Raw genomic sequence first — 23458 nt, 5'->3', positions numbered from 1 at the left:
CTCCCCCCAACATCGCATACACACCTACGCTTCAGTGAGGCTGGACAATTTGCACACTCATAATTATTCTTATTTCCTTTGCATCCGTGATTATTTCCTCTTTCTAGTTTCCAATGTTAAATATCTGCATTTTCCTCACTTTTTCTTCATTAGGCAAGCTAATGGACTTTCAATTTCATGTAGATTGTTCCCTCTTCAAAAGAATCAGATCCCAAATTCATCCCTCTATATTTTATCTTTATTAATCCCTCCCTCTGCTTTTTAATGGTTTGCGGCTTCTCCCTCGATTTTGAGTCACATTTTGAATCACGTGTTCTCATTCCTCATTTTCAGTACTAGGTTTAATGCTATGAATTTTCCTCTGAGTGTGGCTTTAACATCCCTTTCAGTCTTCATCATGTAAGGATTTTGTTGTTGCTCTTTATTTTATGTGCAGGTGTTTGTTTTTCTAATTTTTTTTTCTTTAACCCAAGAGTTGTTGAGGAAGATTTCTGAAATTTCTAAGTAGTTCATTTCATTTTGCTTCTTTTCCTTTCGCTACTAATTTCTAGAAACAACAGAGGTCAAAGAACGTGGAGTGTACCATTTGCACTTTTGAGAATTTGTTAAGGTGTTTTGGGGACCCAAATACAATGAAATTTCACATACATCCCACAGTACTTATAGGCTAAGCGTGGCCTGTGTTGGCAGATGAACGCAGCAGAATAACCTTGATCTATTGGATCAGCAGTGATTATTAATTAGGCTCCTTTCTTACTTTGAGGCTCTAATCTGACACAGGCTTGCCTAGTTTGCCCTGAGTCTTCTGTATCTATCCAAATCTGCCTTTAATGCTTAAAGGTTTGGTTTTGGTAGAAGTTGGGTTTTACTGCAAGAAGACAGCTAACTGCATCTTCATTAAGGATCAAACTTTTTAATGATTATAACATGTCTCATTTTTTATCTCACTTTTTCCTTGAATTCAGTGGAGTCTGATATTGCTATTGCTGCCCTTGTCTATGTATTTTTGTGAATCTGGCACGTCTTTATCTCTGAGAGAATGTCTTTTACATATCTCTTAGTTTTTATTTGTTAGGGTTATCTTTATCAAATGTTGGTGTATGTACTATAGTCAGCTTTAAAAAGAGAGATGAGATGATGTTTCCTTTTCTTTACACCTTGGAACAATATATGGCATAGATATTACATTTGCCTGGGAAAAACAAAAGTGTTTAGATATGAAACTATCTGAGGCCCAGTGTTTTTGCAATATCTTCCACGCTAATCAGTTGTTCTTGTTTCCATTTTTTCTTGAGTCAGTTTTGGATATATATATATATATATATATATATATATATAACTATCCATTTCATTCAGGTTGTAGCACTGGAATACTATACTTCTAGTCTATGGTTTTTGTAATTAGATCCCTAAATATCACAATATTACAATTAAAATTCTAAAGTGTAATATTGTCAAGGCATGTTGCTTTTTAAAAATTTCTTCTCCAATGCTTATGTATCTGAACTGTCAATCAAAAGAACCAGTTCATATTCAAAAAAATCAATTTGACAACTTTGTGAGTATTATCAGTTGGACTCTCTTTCCCTCTTGACTTTGATCTCAGGTGCCCTCTGCTATTTGTTTTTGATCTAGGTTTTTCAAATGAAGCAGTTTATTTCTTTGCATGTTGCTTTTGTAGTACAGAGGCATCTGGGGCAGGATGTCCAACGGGAGCATGGTACCATGCAGGGGACGTTGGATGATGTCTGCACACTTTTGGTTCTCACAGCTGAGGCTGCTCTTGGCATCTGGCGGTGGTGGCTGTGGATGCTGCTCCTCTCCAACCTGTCCCTGAACACAGAACTCTGCATCCCTAAACGAGGAGAGAAGCCCCTGCTCTCTGGCAATGATTTTTTTATTGGAGGAGAATTTTAGCTGCATCATACACATATTTTAAAACTATTCTACAACTAAAGCCTTGGTTTTTCTTTTTTTATTCTAAGGTTATTCAGAAGAGTATTTTTCATTTAATGTCTCCTTTGGTTATTGTGGTCAGAAAATGGGAGTTCTGGGAATTTTACTTTTTTGGAATATACGCAGATTTCCAATACTGCTTAGAAGATGATAAATTTCTGTAAAATGTTCATGCACATCTGAAATAAAGTTCACTCAGTCACTTACGGATTTCTCGGTATGTCTACTCAATGCAGTTTTGACTACTTTAGCTTTGAAAGCTCAGAAAAACCAGGAGAAGCCTGCCATTCCCATTGCATTCCCATCACTATCTCCATAAAATTTAAGTAGGCTTTCTTCGTATATATTGATGTAAAGTTCATCCCTTTAATGTCTGAGAGTACTGTGCTTTCATTAAGGCTTCTCCTTGTTCATGAAAACAAATATCTTTGTCTCAATTCATCTTTGTCTTAAATCCTACTTTATCTGTTGTTATTACCACTTTTTTCCCACTGTAGGATCTGAAGATCCTACATTTGGTCAACAGCATCTAGGTAGATGTTGGTTTCTAACACAGTTCTTAATATATTGTATCATACATATTATATTGTTAATCATAGAGAAACCTGAAAATCAGACTTAAAGTGAACTGTTTTAAAAGGAAGAGGTTTCAAGACCTTCTTTCCACCCTAACATGCACGTACTTTTCCTTCTTTAAATCTTAAATAAGAGTCTGGCATTATTTCCTCCTGGGAAGATTGGTAGTAGGGCTCTGTGGTAGGATTTGCTATTTTCTTCCCAGCTTCATGCTTTAGAATTCTTCAGTCAGATACTCCCGACTCTAATTTAATATCTTGCCAACTCTTGATAATGGCAGATTTTTGAATTTCTGCAAACCTTTTAAGGGTGAAATGCTCTCAAAGTCATTCTCATTTGCACTGTTCTGATTACTAGCAAGGCTGAACACCTTTTTATAAGTTTACTGGACCATTTGGGTTTCTGCTTCTGCTGCTGTTTCGAGGGTAAAGTAGCAGAGCTTAACACTTCAGCAAACAATTTGACAGCACCCAGTGTATCAAAGACACAGACTCCTAAACCTGGATGCCACTCCAAGGTACTTACTATAAAGAACTTTCCTACATGGACAAGAAGTGATAGATACTGGAGTAAATGTTGTGAAAGGCCCTGAAAGGGGCAGATCAGTGACCTTTCAAAGCACAGAGGGGACCTAGTGGACCTCTGGGGTCATTGGATTCTGTCTATTTGACTAGGCTATTTTACAACTTTGTAAGCTGTAGAAAAATGATATCAATGCAACTGATTTTGTATTATTTAAAAATATTTCAATTCTGCTAAAATATGGATCACAAATTTTTCCATCTTAACCATTTTTAAGTACCGTTCAGTGACATTAAATACATTCACATTGTGCCACCATCCATCAGGAAAATTTTCCCTTGCAAAACTGAAACTCTATACCTGTTTAATAACAACTCCCCATTCCTCCCTCGCCCTGCCCCTGAAAATCACTGTGCTAACTCGTGTCTCTATAAGTTGACCACCCTAGGTCCCTTGTCTAAATGGCATCATGCCATCTTACTTTTTAGTGGCTGCTGTATTTTACTTAGCATGATGTCCTTAAGATTCATCCATGCCATAAGGTAAGTCAGAATTTCTTTTCCTTTAAAAAGTTGAATAATATTCCATTGTATTCATGTTCTCAGAAATGGAACGGATAGATCATATGGTCATTCTAGCTTTAATTTTTGAGAACTCACTACACTGTTTTCCACAGTGGCTGGCCTGTTTTGCATTCCCACTATTACAGTTTGGATATGGAACGTCCCTCAAAGGTTGAGGTACTGAAGGCTTGGTCCCCACTTGGTGGCTCTCCTGGGAGGTGGTGGAAACTTTTGTGGGGGGTGTCCTAGTTAGAAGAGATGGGTCACTGGGGGTCTTGCCTTTGGGGGGTATATTTGTCCCCATTCCCTGATGTAATATTCTCTCTCTTTCTCTTTCTCCTCTCTCTGCTTCCTGGCTGCCATGTGGTGACACCTTTATTCCACCACACCCGCCATGATGCTCTGCCTCACCACAAACCCATAGTGCAGACTGAGACCACTGAAACCATGAGCCAAAGTAACTCTTTCCTCCTTTCAGTAGTTTTTCTTGAGCATTTTGTCACAGTGGCAGAAAGGTGACAAACATCCTCCAAGTGTTCTAACTTTTTCCACATCCTCACCAACACTTGTTGGCTTTCTCTCTCTCTTTTCTAGAAATCCTCCTAATGATGTGAGGTAGAATGTAACTGATTCTTATCCACAAAAAAGCAAATAAATTTTGTCTGGTAGAGATATAACTGACCCACTCCACAGAAAAGAGGATTCCAAACCTTATATTCTATTACTGTATAGATATTAACCAGTTTGGTATTGACTAGAAAATGTATTTCAACATTCCTGATTGTTTATAAATGTGTTTATTCTTTAGATTCCCCTTGGAAAACTAATTGTTCTATTGTATTAACTTTGTCATTAATACTGAGTTGAATAAAATGTTCGCATGTTTTCATTTTATATTTGGGAATCATATTGTATTCTGAACATTATACATTACAACAAAGATGATCATGGCAGCATTTTTTTTTTTAATTCCAGAAAAACTAGAAATAATCTGAATGTTCACCAGCTGGGAACTAGTGAAAATCTGGTATTCTCACAAAATGGAATTCCATTCAAAGGGAGAGACTGACCTGCAACCACACCCACCACTGTGAATGTACTTTAGCAACGCGTGAAACATCTCAGAAGGACTCACACCACCCAGAACCTTTATGTGCACACTTAAAACACACAGCATTTCTATAAAGTGCTTAAAGATATGTAAAAATTCAGTAAAAGCATAAAAACACCTACACTGGAATAGAGGCTACTTCCTTCTGAGAAAGAAAAAGAGCTGGAACGGGAGCTGAACTCGCTATCTGTAATATTTATTTCTTCAGAAGCAGATCCAAAGCAAAAAAATAATTACAGACTGGGGTGGGGTGGTTCTTCAAAGCGAACCTCAGAACTCAAACGCAAGGACTTGGGGAGTCTGGGCTGGGGACGTGCTGCCAGCCACATCACTTCAATGCCCATATTATGCACCATGAAATGTCTCAGAGAAGGCAAGGCTGATCTGCTCATCTCCGGCCCGGGCTCCAGGCTCCACATTCAGCTGCCTAATTGGCATTTTCACCTGGATGCCCCACCAGCAGCATATCAGACTGAACATGCTGAAAGGGAACCCTTTGTTCTCCTGAAATCTTTTCCTTGCCCAGTTTTACCAAAACTGCAAACGGCACCTTTATTCATGCAGCTGTCCAAGTCACCAACCAGGGCGCCAGCCTCGGCTCCTCCCTTTCCCTGTCACCCCTGCCCCATCCCCGGATGCACCCTGGTTGGTTGCAGAGTCAGTGTGGAGCTCCTTTATATCTCTCCTCCCAGGTCATTGTCACCCTCTCAAATAGGTAAATCAGGTCAGACTAGCCCCCCCTAAAATCCTTCATAGGCTTCCTGAACTTCTTAGAATAAAATTTTGTCTAAAAAGCAAAAATAATAATAATAATAATGGCTTTCTAAACCTCAGTGTCTTTGAACTAAAAGCTTGCACTAAGATAGTTACACATGGAGCCTGTATGTGGTACTTGGCAGGTTCTTGTGAGCTGAACGTTTTCTACTTTCTTCAGATGGGTGACATTTTCTGTGATCATTTACTTAACTATTGCCTTTTTTCCCAACCTCCCAGGGAAAACACTGAGTCCTCAGAAACTTATCTTTTCTGTAGTACCTTAGAGCTCTTAAATTTCTTTCTTGGAGTTTTGGGGGAAAGTCTTGAGCGATCATCTTTCTTACCCTGGTTATCAGTACTGCTGTTCAGAATTTTCACTGACTTTTTAAATCCGATGGTCACATATTTTGGCTGAAAGCAATCTTTCCTGGTCTTGAGTTTTCTTCCTCACATGGACATGCATGTCACTGAAGTTTGTTCAGACCGAGGGTTGTTTCTTCCTCTTTTGGAGTAGGATCCTCAGCAGGCACTTTCTTTACAACTCCAGATTTTGAATCATTGTCCAGTGACATTTCTTTATAATCCTAATTCCTTGATGAGGACCTGCCCACAGCAAAAGCAAATGCTTGCTGGATCTCAAGTAAAAGCAGCACCACATGCCATCCTGCCCAAATGCTCCACACAGGTGCCTGGCCCACCGACCTTAGAAGTGTATCCTCCCCAGACTACCCCCAACCTCATAGGAGCCTTTGCATCATGACAGACAGGATTCCAGGGACAAGAAGCCCTTCAGGGTCTTTCAGTCAACTAGGAAGACAGAGCCCTACATAAGACAGTATGTGACTGGTTGTTATTAGATACAAAATACTAAGTCAGTAGTAGTGACTTGTGTCACTACGTGTCCCAGACGTATCAGGGCATTTGACGAACTTCGTTCTAATTTCCCCTCAGTGAAAAATAGGCCCTGAATTGGGGGCATGCTATCCAAGGCTGTCCACTGCATGGACACTGTAGGTGCCGGAACCCCACTCCCGGTACCTTGCTGCTGTACCCATCCCCCACATGCTGGGAACATCGGACCTGTCCCTTCTCCAGCAAAGTGTCACTGGCCAAGGGACTTCCTGGGTTCAACTCCCAGCCAAACAACTGGCACCGTAACAACAGTGCCACTCTCCTCCCAGTCCCAGGCCATGCTGGCCACCAGCCAGAGCGAACTTCCTGGGGTGTAAACTGTCCCCCACCTGCCGACCTCCTAGTCCGGGTCTTCTTAGCAATGGCCTCACCTTTGAAATGCCATAATCAAGACCTGCGCCATCTCCTCCTGACCTCTCCAGTCCCTTCCCAGAGCTCCTTGGGGACACAGGGCTTCTCTCCAGGTGGGGTCGTCCCTCTGTGTCATCAGCCCAGAAGATTCCCTGAAACATCACCTTTGAGAAAGCTTCCCTGCCCTGGCTTTCCTCCCCATCCCTGGCTGTCTGTCTTTGTGATCTTTGGTGGCACACAGGGGACATCTTCTCAAGTGCAGAGACGCCTGCTGCAGCCACCACTCAGGAGAAGTCTGGGAACTGAACAGAACAGCTCCTGTGCCCCTGGGCAGAAGCATGGCCAATCTATGGGCCACGTGCACATCTGCATGCTTTCCGGGCAGGACCAGGCAGCCTTGGGAAGGTAATGAGGCTTCCTGGGCTTAACAGCTTCTCAGGGCTGTGGGGACACAACGTGTTCTTCACAAATGCCCCCATGTTCTCCACGGAGAGCAGCCCTGTGTGGCGTGACACCGCACAGTGGGGACAGTGAGAAATCACACAGCCCTACTTCCTGACTTCTGTCAATCCACAAAACTGACGCCACCCTGCTTCCCTGGAGGGGACCAAGCTATCGTTACACAGCCTCCCACTCTGTCCAGGATTTTTACCCCTGGTGGCCACTGTGCCTCCCGTTCACTGTGTTCTACCGTTTCAGCCCCTGCACTGGTTCGAGAGGATCCCTAAACTCTTAATTTCTGAGCATTGTTACACTCCAAAGGGAGATTTGAAGCCACTGATCAGCATTTTACAGCCCCCCTACTGCCTGAGAGTAGCCCTGTCCAGTGGACACAGGTGTCCTTCTGCCCGAGGACGGCAGCAACGGTGATGGAGGTCATCATGCTTAGTAGTGTACTGAGTGCAGCCCATGGGCAGGCTTGGTGCCTGGGGCAGCGTGACTCTCTGATAGTCCCAACTTACAACACAGGCACTGAAACTCAAAGGATGAAGTGGCTTTCCCAGGATCACAGAGTCGGGCAGTGGGAAAGCCCAAATTCTGCCTGTCTTCCAGCCTGCGATCCTCTCAGCACCCCGCGGACTCAACAACTCCCTGGAGCCCAGGGCAGTAATGAAGCTGCCCTGCCAGGGCAGCGGTGAGGACCAAAGGGACAGGTAATTTCTGCAGTGCCAGGCGCATGGGAGGTACTCAGTGCAAGCCTCCCTGCCTTCATCCCCCACGCACTTGCTCACGGTGTGAGCTTGTAGGGGATCTCGCCTGGCCTAAAAGGAGGTCAGAAACAAGAGAAGGTTCTGAAATAGGAGAGGAGAGGGGAGGCAGGAAGGAGACTCCCAGGATGATAATAACAGCATGGCCTGGCCCAGGGCTTCCCGAGTTGGCAAACTTCTCTAAAGGGTTGGATATTAAATATTTTAGGTTTTGTGGGCCAGATGGTATCTGTTGCCACTACCCAACTCTGAAATCGTAGCAAGAAAGCAGCCTCAGATGATATGCAAATCAATGTCTGTGGCTGTGTGCCAATAAAGCTTTATTTACAAGAAGACCTGGAGGACTTTCGACCCATGGGCCTATACTGCTAAGCACAGTGTTAGCTGAATGTTGGCAAAGATGACGGTACAAGCGCTAACCTTCCTTCAGCAGTTACCCTTGCTGTGTGCCACCTGACTTTCATGCTGAACCTGTACCCAGACGTGGGAGGAGAGTGTGTTTATCCTAAGCATCCTGCAGGTGAGGAAGCTGAGGCTCAGAGTGGGAAGTCATTTAATCGCAGGTGGGAGAGCTGGGATCACGGGAAGGTCTGTGCAGTTCCCAGGCCTGTGTCCTGAGCCTGTGTCACCAGCCTTCCACCTACTCAGGTGCTCTCCCTCCACGAAGCCCCACCCTGGCCACCACCAGGGCTCTTACTCTGACCTTGCATTGCAGCCTTTCTCTGAAATGCGTTCAGCCCTGGCCCCTGCAGGACCACCCCGCTCTGTTCCCAGGCGGCTGGGTCTGCTGATCCACAAGGCCTATAGCTGCATTCCTCTCCAGGAACTGCCTTCAACTGATGGAGCTGCCCCACTCAAGGTCACAGCCCTTCCCAAGGGGTGGCCTCGCATCCAGTGAAGTGGGACTTCAAAGACCCAGTCCCCTTGACTCAATTTGGGACATCTCAAAAGGAACTTCAGAGTTCACTTGGAACTGGCTGAGGCTTCTGCAGCAATGCCTCTGGTTCATGATCTTTCTCTGAACAACTCTGCTTCTGGTGTCCCCAGCCCAGGGGTGATGCCCCCTGAGAGTGCTCCCTGATTAAACTCCACCTTGGAGTCTGCTTCTAGGGAGCCCAGCTGTTGACAGTGCCTGGCAGCCCCATCACCCAGCACAGCCAAGCTCTCTGCACCTCCCAGCACTGGGCTGGTCCTACTGAGGACACAGCCAGCCTCTCCCTGATGCACTGGCCATGCCTCTCTCCAGCCCTTCAGCAAGCCTTGCTGAGTGTGCCCAGGTGCCAAGTGCAGACCCTGGGTCAGAGGACACAGGGGGGACCGGAACTCGGTCCTTCAAGATGACCTGTGCACACCCATCCACAGCCAGGAGGTTAGGAAGAGGGGTGGGCTCTGAACTGGGCCTTGCAGTGGCCTGAGCAGGGCTGGAGAAGAGGGGGACGTCCAGGAGGAGGGGAGCCTGGGCAAAGCGTTGACGCTGAGATGGGCCTGGCGTGGCTTCAGGGAGCAGGAGGGATGGACAATGGGGACCTGAGCGCCAGGCTGGGATGCTTCTCCCAGGCCAGTGGGAGCCATTGAAGGGATTTAAGCAGGGGAGGGGTGGGCTCAGGACCTCGCTTTGGAAAGATCATCCTGGTTACACACAGATGGAATAAGGACAGGAGGTGCCCGGGCTGTTCAGGAGGGGGACGATGAGGTGTGGCCCACGGCAGTGACGAGTCTACCAAGTGAGAGGTATTGAGGAAGGTCGATAGGTGGCCAAGAGTGACGTGGGGGATGAACAGTGCCCCAGAGTCAAGCAAGTCTCTTAGGATGAAACGGTGTAAGGCGTGGGTACTGCAGTTGCTTGAGGTGAGATGTAGGAGGAGGAGTAAGACTGAGGACAAGGAGTGAGCCCAAGTGGACATGCGCTAAGTCTGGGGAACCCTCAGGGTACTTATGGACCTCACATATCCACAGGTTCTGTAGATTAAGATTGGGCATCTTTGTGGGGCACTCTTCACCCTACACACTCGAACCGACCATGGGAGAAGTCACGGCCAAAGCTCACCCAGGCCAGTCTAGGAGGGAGAAGAAGAGGTCAGAGCCAGGGTCCAGCCCACGCTGGTGGCACAGGCCTGGAAGTTAGCCATGGCCCTCCAAGTCTGAGCTTCCACTGCTGCCTGGACATTCCTCAGGGAATGTTGGCGGAGTGAATGGATGAATAATGTGAACGGGTTTGGAGACCCCAGAGGCCCGGACAGTGACATGAGCCCAGAAGCAGTTCTGAAGAGCAACACCAGGCAGAGGGCCCAGTAGAGGACACGGGTCTTTTCTCTCTGCTTCCATTCCACTCTGTGTGCTGGGCTGTCTTGCCCCCTCTGATAAGGACTTGAAATCACATCGTTGGACCCATCCAGATAACCCAGAGCCATCTCCTATTTTAAGATATTTAACTTAATTACATCTGCAAAGTCCCTTTGGCTCTAGAAGGTCACATATTCATGGTTCCTGGGGATTGGAATGTGGAAGTCTCGGGGTGAGAGAGGCATGGTTCACCTGGGAATCAATGATGTAGAAGTCGCCACCAAAGCCCTCCATGCCAACTTACCCAGTGGCGCTCTGCTCTCTGAAATACCCTCAAATTTTAAGAGCCAAATATTTGAAAATTATCCCTTTTTAGAACGAAAAATTCCAGAGCGAAAGAGAAGAAAAGGAAGCCAATGGAAAGCCTTCCCCAGGGCCTGCCCTTGCTGGCAAACCTCGTTGGTAAGTATTTCTAATAAACTTTCACGCTTGGCGGGAGATCCTTTGCATGCTGACAAATTTCTCCTGAAATTTAGATGTCTTGTTCAGAGTAATAGCTATAGCACACAGGTGCCCAGCTGCTATTGTAAAATCAGTAAGCATTTAATTGAAACAAACGACCATAATAATAGTACATTATCCCTGCAGGCCGGGCACCATCACGGTTTTAATTATTGAGTTAAGAGTCAGACTAATTTATCCTTGAAAGCAACAGCCCCGTTCCTGGTTAGACTGATCATCCTGTTATGAATACGGTACCTCCAGCAGAGAAGAATGTGAATGGAAAGCAATTTGTTCCCTTCAAGGCTGATTTTGTCTTTGAAGACAGATTTGTAGACACAAGTTGCTGAGCTGCTGGACCTGGGCTGCCCAGGTGAAGGTGTGAGATTCCTGTTCAGGTTGGATGGGGCCGTGGTCCTTATGCCTCCCATCTCTTGGATGCAGACCCTCACTCCTCTGTTTAGAACCTTCACTGGCTCCCTACTTCATTCCAAGTAGAAGCCAAAGTCCTTACGAGCCACACGCCCCTCTGAGGTCCCCTCCTCCCGACCTGGCACCTCTCTGGCCTCACCCATACAGCACATTCATCTCCTGCTGATCCTTGAATGTCCAGGTGGGCTCCAGTCCCAGGGCCTTTCTAAGATTTGGTGCATTTTGCCCTCAGGGGACATTCGGCAATATTTGGAGACATTTTGGTTGTTATAATTGGGAGCATGACTATAGTTGGGGCACCTGGTAAATAGAGGCCAGGGAAGCCGAGAACCATCTACACTGTCAGGACAGCCCCCTAAGGCACAGAGAGACCCACCCCCGATGTCAATCATGGCGAGGCTGGAAGATGCTAAGTTAGTGATTGCCACTTTATGGACTATTCTCCCCTTCCAGAGAATACTCATCCTGCACACTCTCTTGCCTCCTGCAAGTGTTGACATACAAGACGATGGTGTAGATGCCTCACCTCTCCTGGGAGGCCGTAGCTGCACCCCCAAGCCCAACACACAGGGGCCAGCCATCCTAGCCCTTGCCCTGATGCTCTTTGTCTTTATTCCAAAGCACTCCATGCCTGCTCACGTAAGGTAGGACTTGCTTAGTGTGTTGCCCCTGGCTCCCTCCCCTGCAAGGAGGTCAGTTCCATCTGGGCACAGGCCACCTGCCCTGTTTGCAGATGTACTGCCCATAGCTAGGACAGCACCTGACACCTAGCTGTTCCATGAATGTCTGTTGAAGAATGTCTGCAGACTCCTCTCTTCATCTCTCCTGTCCACACAGCCTCCAGGCAGAGCACCCACGGCCTCCTCAGGGTCTCCCAAACCCACCCCTTCCTGCCAGGGTTGGCAGCCCATTTCTTTTTCCTGGACAATGCCCATCTCTTCCTGGGCTGCTCAGGCGTTTCTCCAGGGAGGTTTCTGCCTGACTGCCCAGTGTCGAGTGGTGCATTCTCAGCTCCCTGAGGGTAGAAACAGAGGCCTGCGAACCGTCACAGCCCTGTCGACACCGACAGCCACAGGTCCTGGGCTACCAAGAAGGCAGCCATGAACCTTACCATTCAGGTAGGGCCACCACACCCAGCAGCACACAGACGGGCGAGCTGACCGGGCCGTGCAGAGTGACGGGCCTGCGAGGGCTTGCTTTCCCCGGAACTCCCCACTGAGCAGATGGTGTGACCCTGGTACTCCGTCCTGTCTGGGGTGGGCAAGGTCCCCACGCCTGGGAGTCCTGCTCGGGCTCTTGTGATTGGTCCAGTGCAGAAATATTTTCCGTTCCCGAGAAACAGCTGTGGACGCAGAAGGCGCTAAGACAGCCAGACTCAGCGGGCAGTGGAGGGATGGGGCCACTCCCGTCACCTGTCGCCATGCACCCGCCTCCTGCTCCCGTCCAGCGTCCAGGGAGGCTACGTGTTCCAGGAGAAAGCGGTGACCACAGGCTTCTCCCAGTCTTTACGCCCTTTGCTCAGAACCCCACACCCCGGCAGCAGGGCGGTCCTCATCAGCCCCACTGGCCTCTGCCGCCCCATCTAGGCCGCAACTTCCTTACAAGACTTGAACTTCACTTGAGGACTGCCATGGCTTTCTCTGCGTGGTCTGCTTGCGTAGACAGTGAGTGGTTGCTCCGGCTGTTTTTCCTCTGAACTCTGTTATTTTTAGGATTTAGCAGGGTTTTTAGGAATGAATCTGTCACGTTAGTGTAGACACCTCTGGAGTCAGCTGCCATAGGCCAGGTACTGGGTGGAGTGTTGGGGATTCACTGTGACTGACAGGTGGCCCTGCCTGGTGGAGCTAACACCACACCCACATCAGCGCACTGCACTGAGGCTGCAAGATGGAGGCCCGGGTGGACCAGGATCAGCAAGGCCTGTGACCAGCTGGAGTGGACAACAGCTGGGGCCCAGGCAGTGCCCAGGCTGGGTGGGCCTCGAGTGCCAGGCAACGGCACTGGCCTTCATCCTGAGGGTCGCAGACATGTATTACAGGAAGTCCAGTTTGGCTGCTAAGGGCAGGTGAGCAATGATGTGGCAGGTGAGGCTCAGATGACGTGGGCATGGTGGATGCTGGGGAGAGAGGCAGGATTGGGACTGACCATGGCAGCTGGTCAGGGGTGACCGCAAAACACTGATGGTTTTCACAAGTCATTCACTGGGTGGAGAAGCTTGTCTGAAAGGTGGGGGGAGGAGTGGTCTGCTGTGAACAGACTGGGCTCAGGCACAATATCCAAGTGGGGGGTCTCCAGGTGGGGACAGGTTGACCGTGTCCCCCATTGGGACAGTCTAGTGTCCAGAAGAGAAGAATAAGCAGTGGAAACTGGCCTGGGCTTCCCCATAGCACCCAGCCACAAAGGTGAAGAATCAGGGGAGGGGGGAGGGAGGGAGGGAGGGAACACATGCAGCTGGTGGTGCACATGGGCAGAAGGGAGCGGCCAGCTGGTCTAATACAGCCAAAGCCAAGCATGACAGGACGGCAACGTGAGGCCACCAGCTCCCCTGACCACAGCAGCTTTACAGCTCTAAGGGAGGCAGAGGCTGAAGTGCGTGGGAGGGCCGATGGCCTGTCCTGGGACTATTCAGGGCGGACAGAGGCCAGGTGTCAGCGGGTGGATTTTATTTAGGTGTGGAAGGGAGAAGGCTATCGTGGGGGCGTTGCTCCCGTCCTGGTAAGCCCAGGGGACCCTAACTGCAGAGCTGATTGGCCACAGTGGTCACCTTCCTCCAAGCCATCCTCTCAACGACCCGTGAGACGCCGCTGCTTCCACTTCCCAGATGAGCGGCGGAGGGTCAGATTGGTGAGATCCTTCGCTGTCTCCAGCTCCTACGGAGCAGGGCCGGATCCGAGCCCAGGTCTGGCTGACCCCTACGTGTGAGCTCTGGCCACCGCTGAGGGCAGAGGGGTCAGCGTGGCTGGGCTGGCCTCGCCACATCCTCTCGCCCGCAGCCACAGGCTGCCTCCAAGGTCTGGTCTTGTTATCACCGGGGGGGGGGGGGGGGCTCGGCCCAGAATTCTCTGTCTTTTGACTCATCTTTGTGGCTAATCTTTCTGTATCTTTAGGAGGGTCCTGCTGGACACAAACAATGACGAGTCTCCTTGGAACCACAGGGGTTACAGCAACCCCAAGGGCAGGTTTGGTATTTGGGGCCACACTGCCAGGGCCGGGGCACTGCAAGGACCCTGGAGTTCACTGAGGCCCTCCGGGTACAGAGCTGGGGATGTCAAAGACAGATCACTGAGGGGTGAGGACTCTGTCCTGTGGGGACGGGGAGCCAGGGTGCAGTGTGGGTGGAGGATGGCCCAGCTGTCTCCTGTGCTCAGGGTGAGGCTAGAGGCAGAGTTCGGAGGCACCTGAGGCAGACTTGATGGACAGGGCAGGGCAGGGGGAGCAGAGAGGTGGGATTGGCTGCCCTGGGTCAGGGGGCCAGTAACTGGAAATGGCCCATCCAAGTTAGGAATTCTCCAGCCTCCCGACAGGAGCTTCAGTTTCCATTTGGAAGGGCGCCTAATGGCCCTGCCCACAGCCCAGGGGCTGGAAGGCCGTGTCCGTGTGTATGGCAGGGAGCCTTTTGTCCCCATCTGAGTGATGACAGGGCGCACTGTCCTTCTTCAGCTGGCTGTCTGTCCGTTTGTCCCATGGGGATGAGTAAGCTCCACGGCCAGGGTGGCCAGCTGCTCTCTCGCTGCACAGGGCTTGGAGGGGGCCTGGTCCCGGAAGACTTCCCCAAGAACGGGCGGAATGGATGAACAGGCACCAGGGATCCTAGTGAAAAGCCACCGGAAGCTTGGGTCTCAGCCTGGAGCCAGGGTCACTTCCCCTGCCTGCCTCGAACAGACAAGAACAGACAACCGTTCCCAGCACAGCCCAGCCCCGCCCAGGCCGCTGGGGCTCCTGCCTGCCCTGGCCCAGCCCCTCCTTCACGGGGCCAGTCTGCCTCCCTCTCCCCGACTGCTTTTCAGGGTTCTGCTCAAATGTCCCCGCCTCCAGGGGGCCTTGCCTGGCCCTCCCACCCACATCAGGGTCCCCGGTGATTCCTCTGATGGCACCCTGCTGTCTTTCCAGGAACCTTGATACAACTCTAACTGCATGTTCACAGGGGGTACGCAAGACTCTGCTGTGCGCTCCAGCTGTGAAGGTGAGATGGGCCCCCCATCTCCCTGCTGCCCAGGACCCGGCCTGGCACACGGCAGGTACTCAGTAAAAGTCCAGGGATGTGCCAGTGAGCCCAGCAGCTCTGAGCCCCAGACGGGCAGCTTCCCAGACCCAGAGTGGGACCTGCCCCCTACGCCTTTCCTCTCCAAGCACTAGAGGGACGCCGCACGCGAGCCCTGCTTCTCCCACGTCTCTCCCCACCCTGTTGGCCACCAGCAGCCCCACACTGAATGTTCCTGCCTCCTCAGCTCAAGCAGCGAGGCACTAGCCCAAGTCAGCTGGCCCCTGGTGTCCCTGGGGACCCACAGCAGCTCGACTGGCCACTTCATCTCTCTGGGCTCCCTCCATGAAGGATGGACTCAGCCCTGCATTTGGAAAGCTCCCTCTGGCTGACCCGCTGGGGATGGGTGAGAGCAGGGGACAGGTCAGGCCAGAAGGTCTGCACCTGCCACGGCCCTGGGGGAGCTGGGAGCAGGCAGGGTCTGCAGGGTGGGCTGAGGGTGGGCTCAGCATGCTCAGAGGTTCCTGGCAGGTGGTGGGACCCCACGTGAGAGAGAGAGAAGGCGAGGGTGACCCAACCCCTCCGCCTTGATGCCGAGTCCTACACTCAGAATTAGCACGTGTGCTAATTAAAACCATCTTTCCAAAGAATTTATTACAGGACATTCTGAGCTAATTATAAATTCTCTGTAGCTGATCCCGAGCAGTTTGCTAATGCAGTGTTGAAATCTCTGGCCACCCTCCTTTCAATCATTCATCAGGCCCCACAACAGTTGTGAACTGTAATTTAAACAGTCAGCTCATGAATATTCAATTAACACAGCAAACACCGGCGTGTTTTACTGCCTCCCGCTCAATATTTTGTATCCTCATCCGTGTTTACATGTTTTTATGAACTCTCTAGGAAAGCATCGGGCTGCTTCAAGTCCCGGGTTAAGCTGGGACTGAAGTGCCAGGAGGCGGGGGAGGCGGGGGAGGCGGAGCTGAGGCAGAGATGTGGCTGGTCAGGCTGGAGGGGCCCTGCCGAAGCCCAGAGAGGGCGAGGACTAGCCCTGAGGTCACACAGTGGATCCCATGCACAGACAGGACCTGTAGTTCTGGGGAGGTTTGTACTGCCAACTCTGCCACAAATTAACTGGCAAAGGGGGCTTGGGGACATCTGGTCTCCGAGACAGTGTCCAGAGGCAGAGCAAGCTGGGCATTCCAGGCTCCCCAGCCTGACCAGTGGTGCTGTTCAAGGCTGTTTCCTGTCCCCTCCACGGCTGTGTGTCCCACCTTCACCCTGAGCTTTAGGCTCCCAGCCTGCCCGCATCTCTGAGCTCCAGGACAGCTCCTCGTTTACCCTCCCATCCTCGCCAGGGGCAGGCGCTACAGTGACGCCCACCTCTACAGAAGGGGAGCTGAGGCTCTGAAGGCCAAGCCGTGGTCCCCGGTAGGGCTGGGCTGGGGCTGGGGCCTCCTGGCCCCGCCCCTCTCCTCATTGTCTCCAACTGCTCCTCCACTAGGGGCAGATTTCTGTGCTGGGGCCCGGTGGGCTCTAACTCATTCCTTGTAAGGATCCAGGAACATGGAGGTGAGGGAAAGTAACATTTCCCAGGCGTCACATTGATTGTAAAAACTTTTCCAACCTCCACAATCCGGGGGTGACATGGGTGGGGAACACCCGCCTCTTGGCACTGTGTGTCGGGGCTAGCCGACGTGCCCCCTTGCTGGGCAGCTCGGAGGGCGTGGAGCAGCAACACTGGGCAGGGGGACCAGGCTGGAGCACTTCCCCACCCATCGCATAGCCCCACGATCCTTGAGTTATGTCACCCTCACAACAGGGTCGTCCCAGGGCCTGGCTCGGGTGGCTGTGCGAGGATTCAGTAATGCAATAAGGATGCACCTCGCTTGGAACACAGCCCGGCTGTCCCCGTCATGACCATGTCACCCTGATCTAAAACACCTGCCAACGTCCTTCAAAATGTGCCACCTCCCCATCCGCCACCCATTCAAATTTATTAAACAATGGTTATTTTGCACCTACTATGTGTCAGGCTCTGACTGAGGTGCTGGGGATGCAGCAGGGAAGAAAACAGACCAGGCCCCGCTCCCAGGGCTCCTGGGATACCACAAGGAAGATGGGAGCTACCCAGGACACACAAAGAAACGTGTCCTATTTTAGTTAGTCATCAGTGATACAGAGGAAAATACAGCAGAGAAGACGAGAGGTGTCGGGTGGGGGTGGCATGCAATTTTAGAAAGGCGGGCCAGAAAAGGTCACGTGGAGAAGGTGACATCAGTCTCGCCTTCTAAGACTCAAAAGAGGCATGGGAACACGCTATGAAGATATCTGAGGAAGAGCATTCCAGGCAGAGGGGAAGAAGTGCAAAGGGCCTGGGGTCAGACACATGCCTGGCCCAGGGAGGAGGCCAGGGGGCTGGAGCCACATGAGCAGGGCAGGCAGGAGGCAGGCTGTGCCTAAGGATGTGCCTCCCTCTGAGACAGGTGTGAAGGCACTGAAGGCTCCGAGCCAGAGCCTCATTGAGACCAAGAGGAGTTGAGGAGGACCCCAGTGTGACCCAGATGTTTGAGAGAAGGGACTGTCACACACAGAGACCGGGAGCAGGCAGCAGAGCAAGTACCAGGCCCTGGGCTGGTTTTTATTCATTTATTTATTTTTGGTACTGGAGATTGAACCCAGGGACCCTACCCCTGAGCCACATCCCCAGTCCTTTTTATTTTTTTATTTTGAGACAGGGTCTCACTAAATTGCTGAGGCTGGCCTTGAACTTGAGATCCTTCTGCCTCCGTTTCCCCTGCTGCTGGAATTCTAGGCTGTGCCACCATGGCCCAGAGTTACACATCCGTGGAGTCATTCATGCTGGAGATTAAAATTTGGGAGTTATCAGCACATAGAGTGTATTTATGCCCGAGCCTAGATAGGATCGTCACATGCCTGAGGAGAGATAAGGGAGAAGCCCAGGGTCTGGTGCTCACAGGTGAACCTGGAGGACCAAGACGGAGGGAGGAGAGAAGCCAGGAGAGGGTATATTCTGGAAGCCAACGAGGGGAGTGAGCGAGGGTGCAAAAGTAACTGTGTCAAAGGCTGGTGACCCAGCAGGTAAGGTGAAGGCCAAGAACTGGCACAGATGTCAGCCACAGAAGTCACAGCAGACCACACCGAGGGCAGTTTCTACAGAGGTGGTGGAAGGAAAACCAAGAGAGGTGAGAGCACAAAACGGGGAGGAGGTCAGTCGGGTGACAACTTCAAGGAGGGTCAAGCTCCAAAGGAAGTGGTATATAAATAGGCCAATATGAAAAGATAAAGCCACAACAATGTTTATTTGAAGATTTTAGTGTGGTTGTTGCAAAGGGTTCCTCAACCTTGGTGCTCATATTTTGGGATGATTCTTGGTGGTGAGGGGCTGTCCTGGCCTCTGTCAATCCCAGTTAGAACTTTCAAAAATTGCCTCCAGACGTCACCTGGGGACAAAACTGTTCTCGTTAAGAACCTCTGACGCGGTAGAAGCTCTTGGGGCCCTGCCCAGTTCCCCTGCACTGGGCCAGCTCCCCACCCGTCAGCCGCCGGGAATGCTAGTTGGTCAAGTCTCACTGCAGTCCCTTCTCCAGAACACGTCCCCTGGCCAACAGATGCCACTGACCCCAGGAGGCTACTCAACCCGTGACCAGCCAACACTGGGTCACAGGAGGTCAACCGCTTTCTTTATCCTCAGAAGCAAGGGTGCCCGTTCATGCTCCAGAGCTGAGGCTGAGGCTCCCCCAGCTGAGGGAAACGTGTTCGCCCACCCTAACACACTCCTGCGCCCTCTCCTGAGACCCCATCCTCAAAAAGTCACGTTCACATCTCCTACGGTACCCACACCACAAGAGAGTATGAGAGAGGAAAAACCAGCATTTGCCCAAATGTCCGTCAATAGAAGGTCAAGTTCAGAAGGCAACACCCATAGAATGGGAAGTTATGAGCAGCTAAAAGAACAGGACCTCCAGTTACGGACCTACACGCAGGACGTTCTGTTGCAGGAAATCAGCAGGCCATTGAACAGCCCCAAGGGAACAGGCTAGAAACAGAAGGCACCGTACTGTCTTCATGCACCAAAATGCAAGAAAGATATGACTGAGAAGGTACGTAGCCAATGGTAGGTTAATAGGGGTTACTGCAGATCGTGCCATTTTAATGAATTTTACTTCTTCTTGGTATTTGCTTGTGCTTAATTTTTTTAAAACAACAAACTTTCTTTCTTTCTTTTTTTTTTTTTTTTTAAACAAAATCCACACAGCTATGTTTTGGGAAGAAAGAAGAAAAAGATGCGAGAACATTTCCTTTCAAAATTTACAGGATATAAAGCCATACTCGGAGAAAAATGTACGGCAATAAACTTTTTATTATTAAACAATAAACAATAAAAGTAAATGAACTAGAGCATCGAAAATGAAAAATTTAAACATCTACAGAAAGAGGAAGAGATTAATAAACATAAAAGGGAAATGAATAAATTAAGAGGAAGAAATGTAACAGAATTGAAACATAACTCTGAGAGTTCTCTGAAGAAAACCAATAAGCCAAAATAGATAAACCAAGAACACGGGTAGAGCAGGAGAGCTGAGCACGAGCAAAGAGAGAGCCCCACGGATACGGATGCAGAGGCGTAAAGGGGTGTGACGATAGGGACCAGGGCTACAAAAATGATCAGATAATAACATATATGATCAATGGCAATAACTGTATAGATAACGGTGTAATAAGCTATTCATTTATGAAGATGGTATAACCTTACTACAGAAGGATATGGACACTGTCTATAAAAAGAAAGTGTTATGGTTTAGATGAGTGCCCCCCAAAAGCTCACGTGGGAGACAATGAAAGGAGGTCTGGAGGAGAAACGATTGGGTCACAGCCTTCACCTACTCAGGGGATTAATCCCTGATGGGATCAGCTGAGGGGTAACTGGCAGGTGGGGTGTGGCTGGAGGAAGTGGTTCATTGGGGGCGTGACTGTGGGGTGTAGATTGTGTATCTGAACAGGGGAGTCTCGCTCTGCTTCCTGATCATCATGCGAGCTGCTTCCCTCTGCCACACTCTTCCGCCATGATGTCCGTGGAGCCAGCGATCTGTGGACTCAGACCTCGGAAACCGTGAGCCCCCAAATAACCTTTTCCTCCTTTACGGTTGTTCTGGTTGAGTCTTGGAATCACGGCTCGAAAAAGTTGACTAAAACAGAAAGCTACAGACCCCTTCTATTATGAAAAATGTACAAGAAAAATCCTAAGTAAAATGGTAAATTAAATCCCGCCTCGTTAAAAAATATGTGTTTGGCTGTATGTTTATGTATGTCTGTGTCCATGCAAATGGTCACCAAGGAGACCGTATTAGTCCTGGGGAAACTATCGGTAAATTCATCACCTCACTGAGCCAAGGAAGGAAAACCGTATGAGTGTTTCAGTGCAAGGTTAACAGGCACCTGATAAAACTCCACGGAAATTATGAGTAAGTGGAAAAATGAAGAATTTTTAAAAATATGCTAAAGACAGTTGACTTCACACCAAGTGTGAAGGGCAGTGTAGATAAACAGGGGAGAGGACAAAAGACAAAGGCCACTTATCACTGCTATCCATCACTCTAAGTAACAGTTCAATCTGATGCAATGCAAGAAATTGGAAAGCAGTTTCTTGGTGGATGTGACAGCACATCCCCAAATTCCTAAACCTCAAACTCTTGGAAGTTAGAATCGGAGGCAGCCAGACAAAAATACAAGAGCTGGACACGGTGGCCCACACCTGTAGTCCCAGCAGCTTGGGAGGCTGAGGCAGGAGGATAGAAGTTCAGCCTCAGCAACTTAGTGAGGCCCTGAGCAACTTAGTGAGCCCCTGTCTCAAAATAAAAAATAAAAAGGGCTGGGGATGTGGCTTGGTGGCTAAGCACCCCTAAGGATTCAATCCTTAGTACTGAAGGGGGAGAAAAGATACAAGAGAGATCCACAGCAGTTCAGAGTGGCTGCTTCTGCGAAGGTCTTTGGGGCACAGTAAAAGGGATGGACAGACGCCTGCGACCTCCCACTTATCATTGAACAAGTTAGCAAACATAAAGCGCTAATCATAACAATAAAGCAAACATATAAAGCTGTAAAGAAGAAAGTTGGAAGAAGGCTGGATGGAAGTGAAGCTCAATGGCTATTTGCCTAGCATGAGCCAGGCCTTGGTCCCCCTTCCCCAACACCATAAAAGTTTCTTTAAAAAATTCTAAAAAAGGAAAATAAAAAGAAATATGTTGGATTCACATACGCACACACATACATGCACACACACATGCAAATATGGATAATATATAAAACTAGAAGGAGAGGCAAACATTATTGATATAAGTGGACACTCACCTTGTGTTTTCTGAACAGCACGACTCAGTGATACCATATACGTTGTCCCCACCTTAAATCGTTGACGAAATTCCAATAGTTTGATAAAAATGACTTAAAAATTAATGTGGAAGAAGAAATAGATGCACTTTGCCAGGAAACAACTGAAGAGTAAGAACTTTGGGAAAACTGTGTTGTCAGATACTAAAATGCACGATAAAGCCCAACGAGTTTCAAAAGTGAGCTCTACTGTCATGTATCTCTCAAAAGAACACATAAAAGTTTTAATGGAAGTGTGGCAAGGACGTGGAGACAAGCACATCAACTAACAGACAGGGAAGAAGCCCCTCTCCCCTGGTCCCCACAGCCGTCCTCAGAGGCCAGATGTGCACTGAGGTCTCCAGTCTCCCCACCTCCAGCTTCTGCCTCTCCCTGTTCGACAGGGAGATCTCTTAATGTGCCCAGGCCTGTTTGCAGGCTGCTTCCTGGTGGACTTGAACTAACACGACCAGAACCTTCTTTGGGAGAAAGCTGCACTTGTTTGATGGAAATATACTGACAATCTGCTTGGGGTTGGCTGAGGCTGCCCAGTGAGACCCCAGGCTCCCTAAACCAACTTCTAAGGCAGGGGATGCTGTTAATTGGGGGTGGGGGTCTTCTGCCAGCTCTCCAGAGAAAAGTCTGGAATTAGGTCTGGAGGAGATGTTTAGGGTGTGGGATCACCACGGGCAACACACTGGCAGGAGGCTGACCTGGCCCGGGCATGAGAGGTGGCCACCATGACAAAGTGGCCACAAAGGAGCATGGGGACAGAGGATCGTGCAGACCATGGGGTGGGGTTACTCCACAACTTGGCTTACCAATACTTGGGCAGGTAGGTCTTTTGGGAGAACCAGAAAGCACAGAGTCCTCCACGTGGGTTAGTAGAGAGAGAAAGCAAGACACTCACACAGGGAGTACTTAGAGACAAATGGCAGCATTTTTATGACCACCGTGCTGAGCGCTTTATAAGCATTTAATTTTCAAAACAACCCCATAAGGTACGGATTGTTAACATATTCATTTTCCACCTAAGCAAATTAAAGTTCCACCAAGCACGTTCAACACGGCAAGCAGCCGGAGAAGTCTGATCCAAACCCAGGTCTGTCCAAGTCCAAAGCAGGGAGGGCAATCAGGGCAGCGTGGCAGCCCCTCTGGGCAGGGCAGGGCACCGAGACATAGTCGGGGTGTCCAGGCTAAGGGGCTGTGGTGGAGGCCAAGCTCCTGTGCCCAGAGGACAGTTCTGTCCCCAGAATAGCCGGCAGGTCACTGCTCACTCATGCTGCGGAACCCTATCGGGGCGCCAGACCTCCCACCGCATGCTGGGGCAAAGTGAGTGGATCCCGCCCATATTTGGGGGTCACTTTGCAGGCACTTATGGGAAGACAGCTCCAGTTTAAGTGATCAGGGTCACCTCGGTGGGCACATGCCAAAGGGCGCGGCCCATCTGCCTGCCGGAGGTGACTGGCTTCCACACCAAGACACAGGAGCAGCGAGTAAGAACATGTCGGCTCACAGGCAGACAAAAGGCAGGGCTGATGGGAATCTTGTGTGCTCAGACACAGGGGTCTGAGGCCTGGGGTTCCAAGTGAGAGGAGGGGTACAGTGGGATGGGCTGGTGACCATCTCAGGCTGACCCTTCGGGCCCGGGACATTGGCTGAGGGTCCTGCAATTTGTTATCACTCTGCTTTTGAC

General features: G+C 49.8%; 1 protein-coding gene across 6 annotated transcripts in view; it reads right to left on the bottom strand.

Annotated features, from left to right (window-relative positions):
* TOX2 (TOX high mobility group box family member 2) overlaps positions 1-23458 on the bottom strand; it is a gene marked incomplete at its 5' end in the record, with an annotated part of 125950 nt that overhangs the window by 11052 nt on the left and 91440 nt on the right. The gene's annotated exons all lie outside the window — the stretch shown is intronic.

Source organism: Sciurus vulgaris (genome assembly GCF_902686455.1).
Source record: "Sciurus vulgaris genome assembly, chromosome: 2".
Lineage (NCBI taxonomy): Eukaryota > Metazoa > Chordata > Mammalia > Rodentia > Sciuridae > Sciurus > Sciurus vulgaris.
Note: the sequence above shows the minus strand (reverse complement) of the source record. Positions and strands in the feature narration are given on the sequence as shown.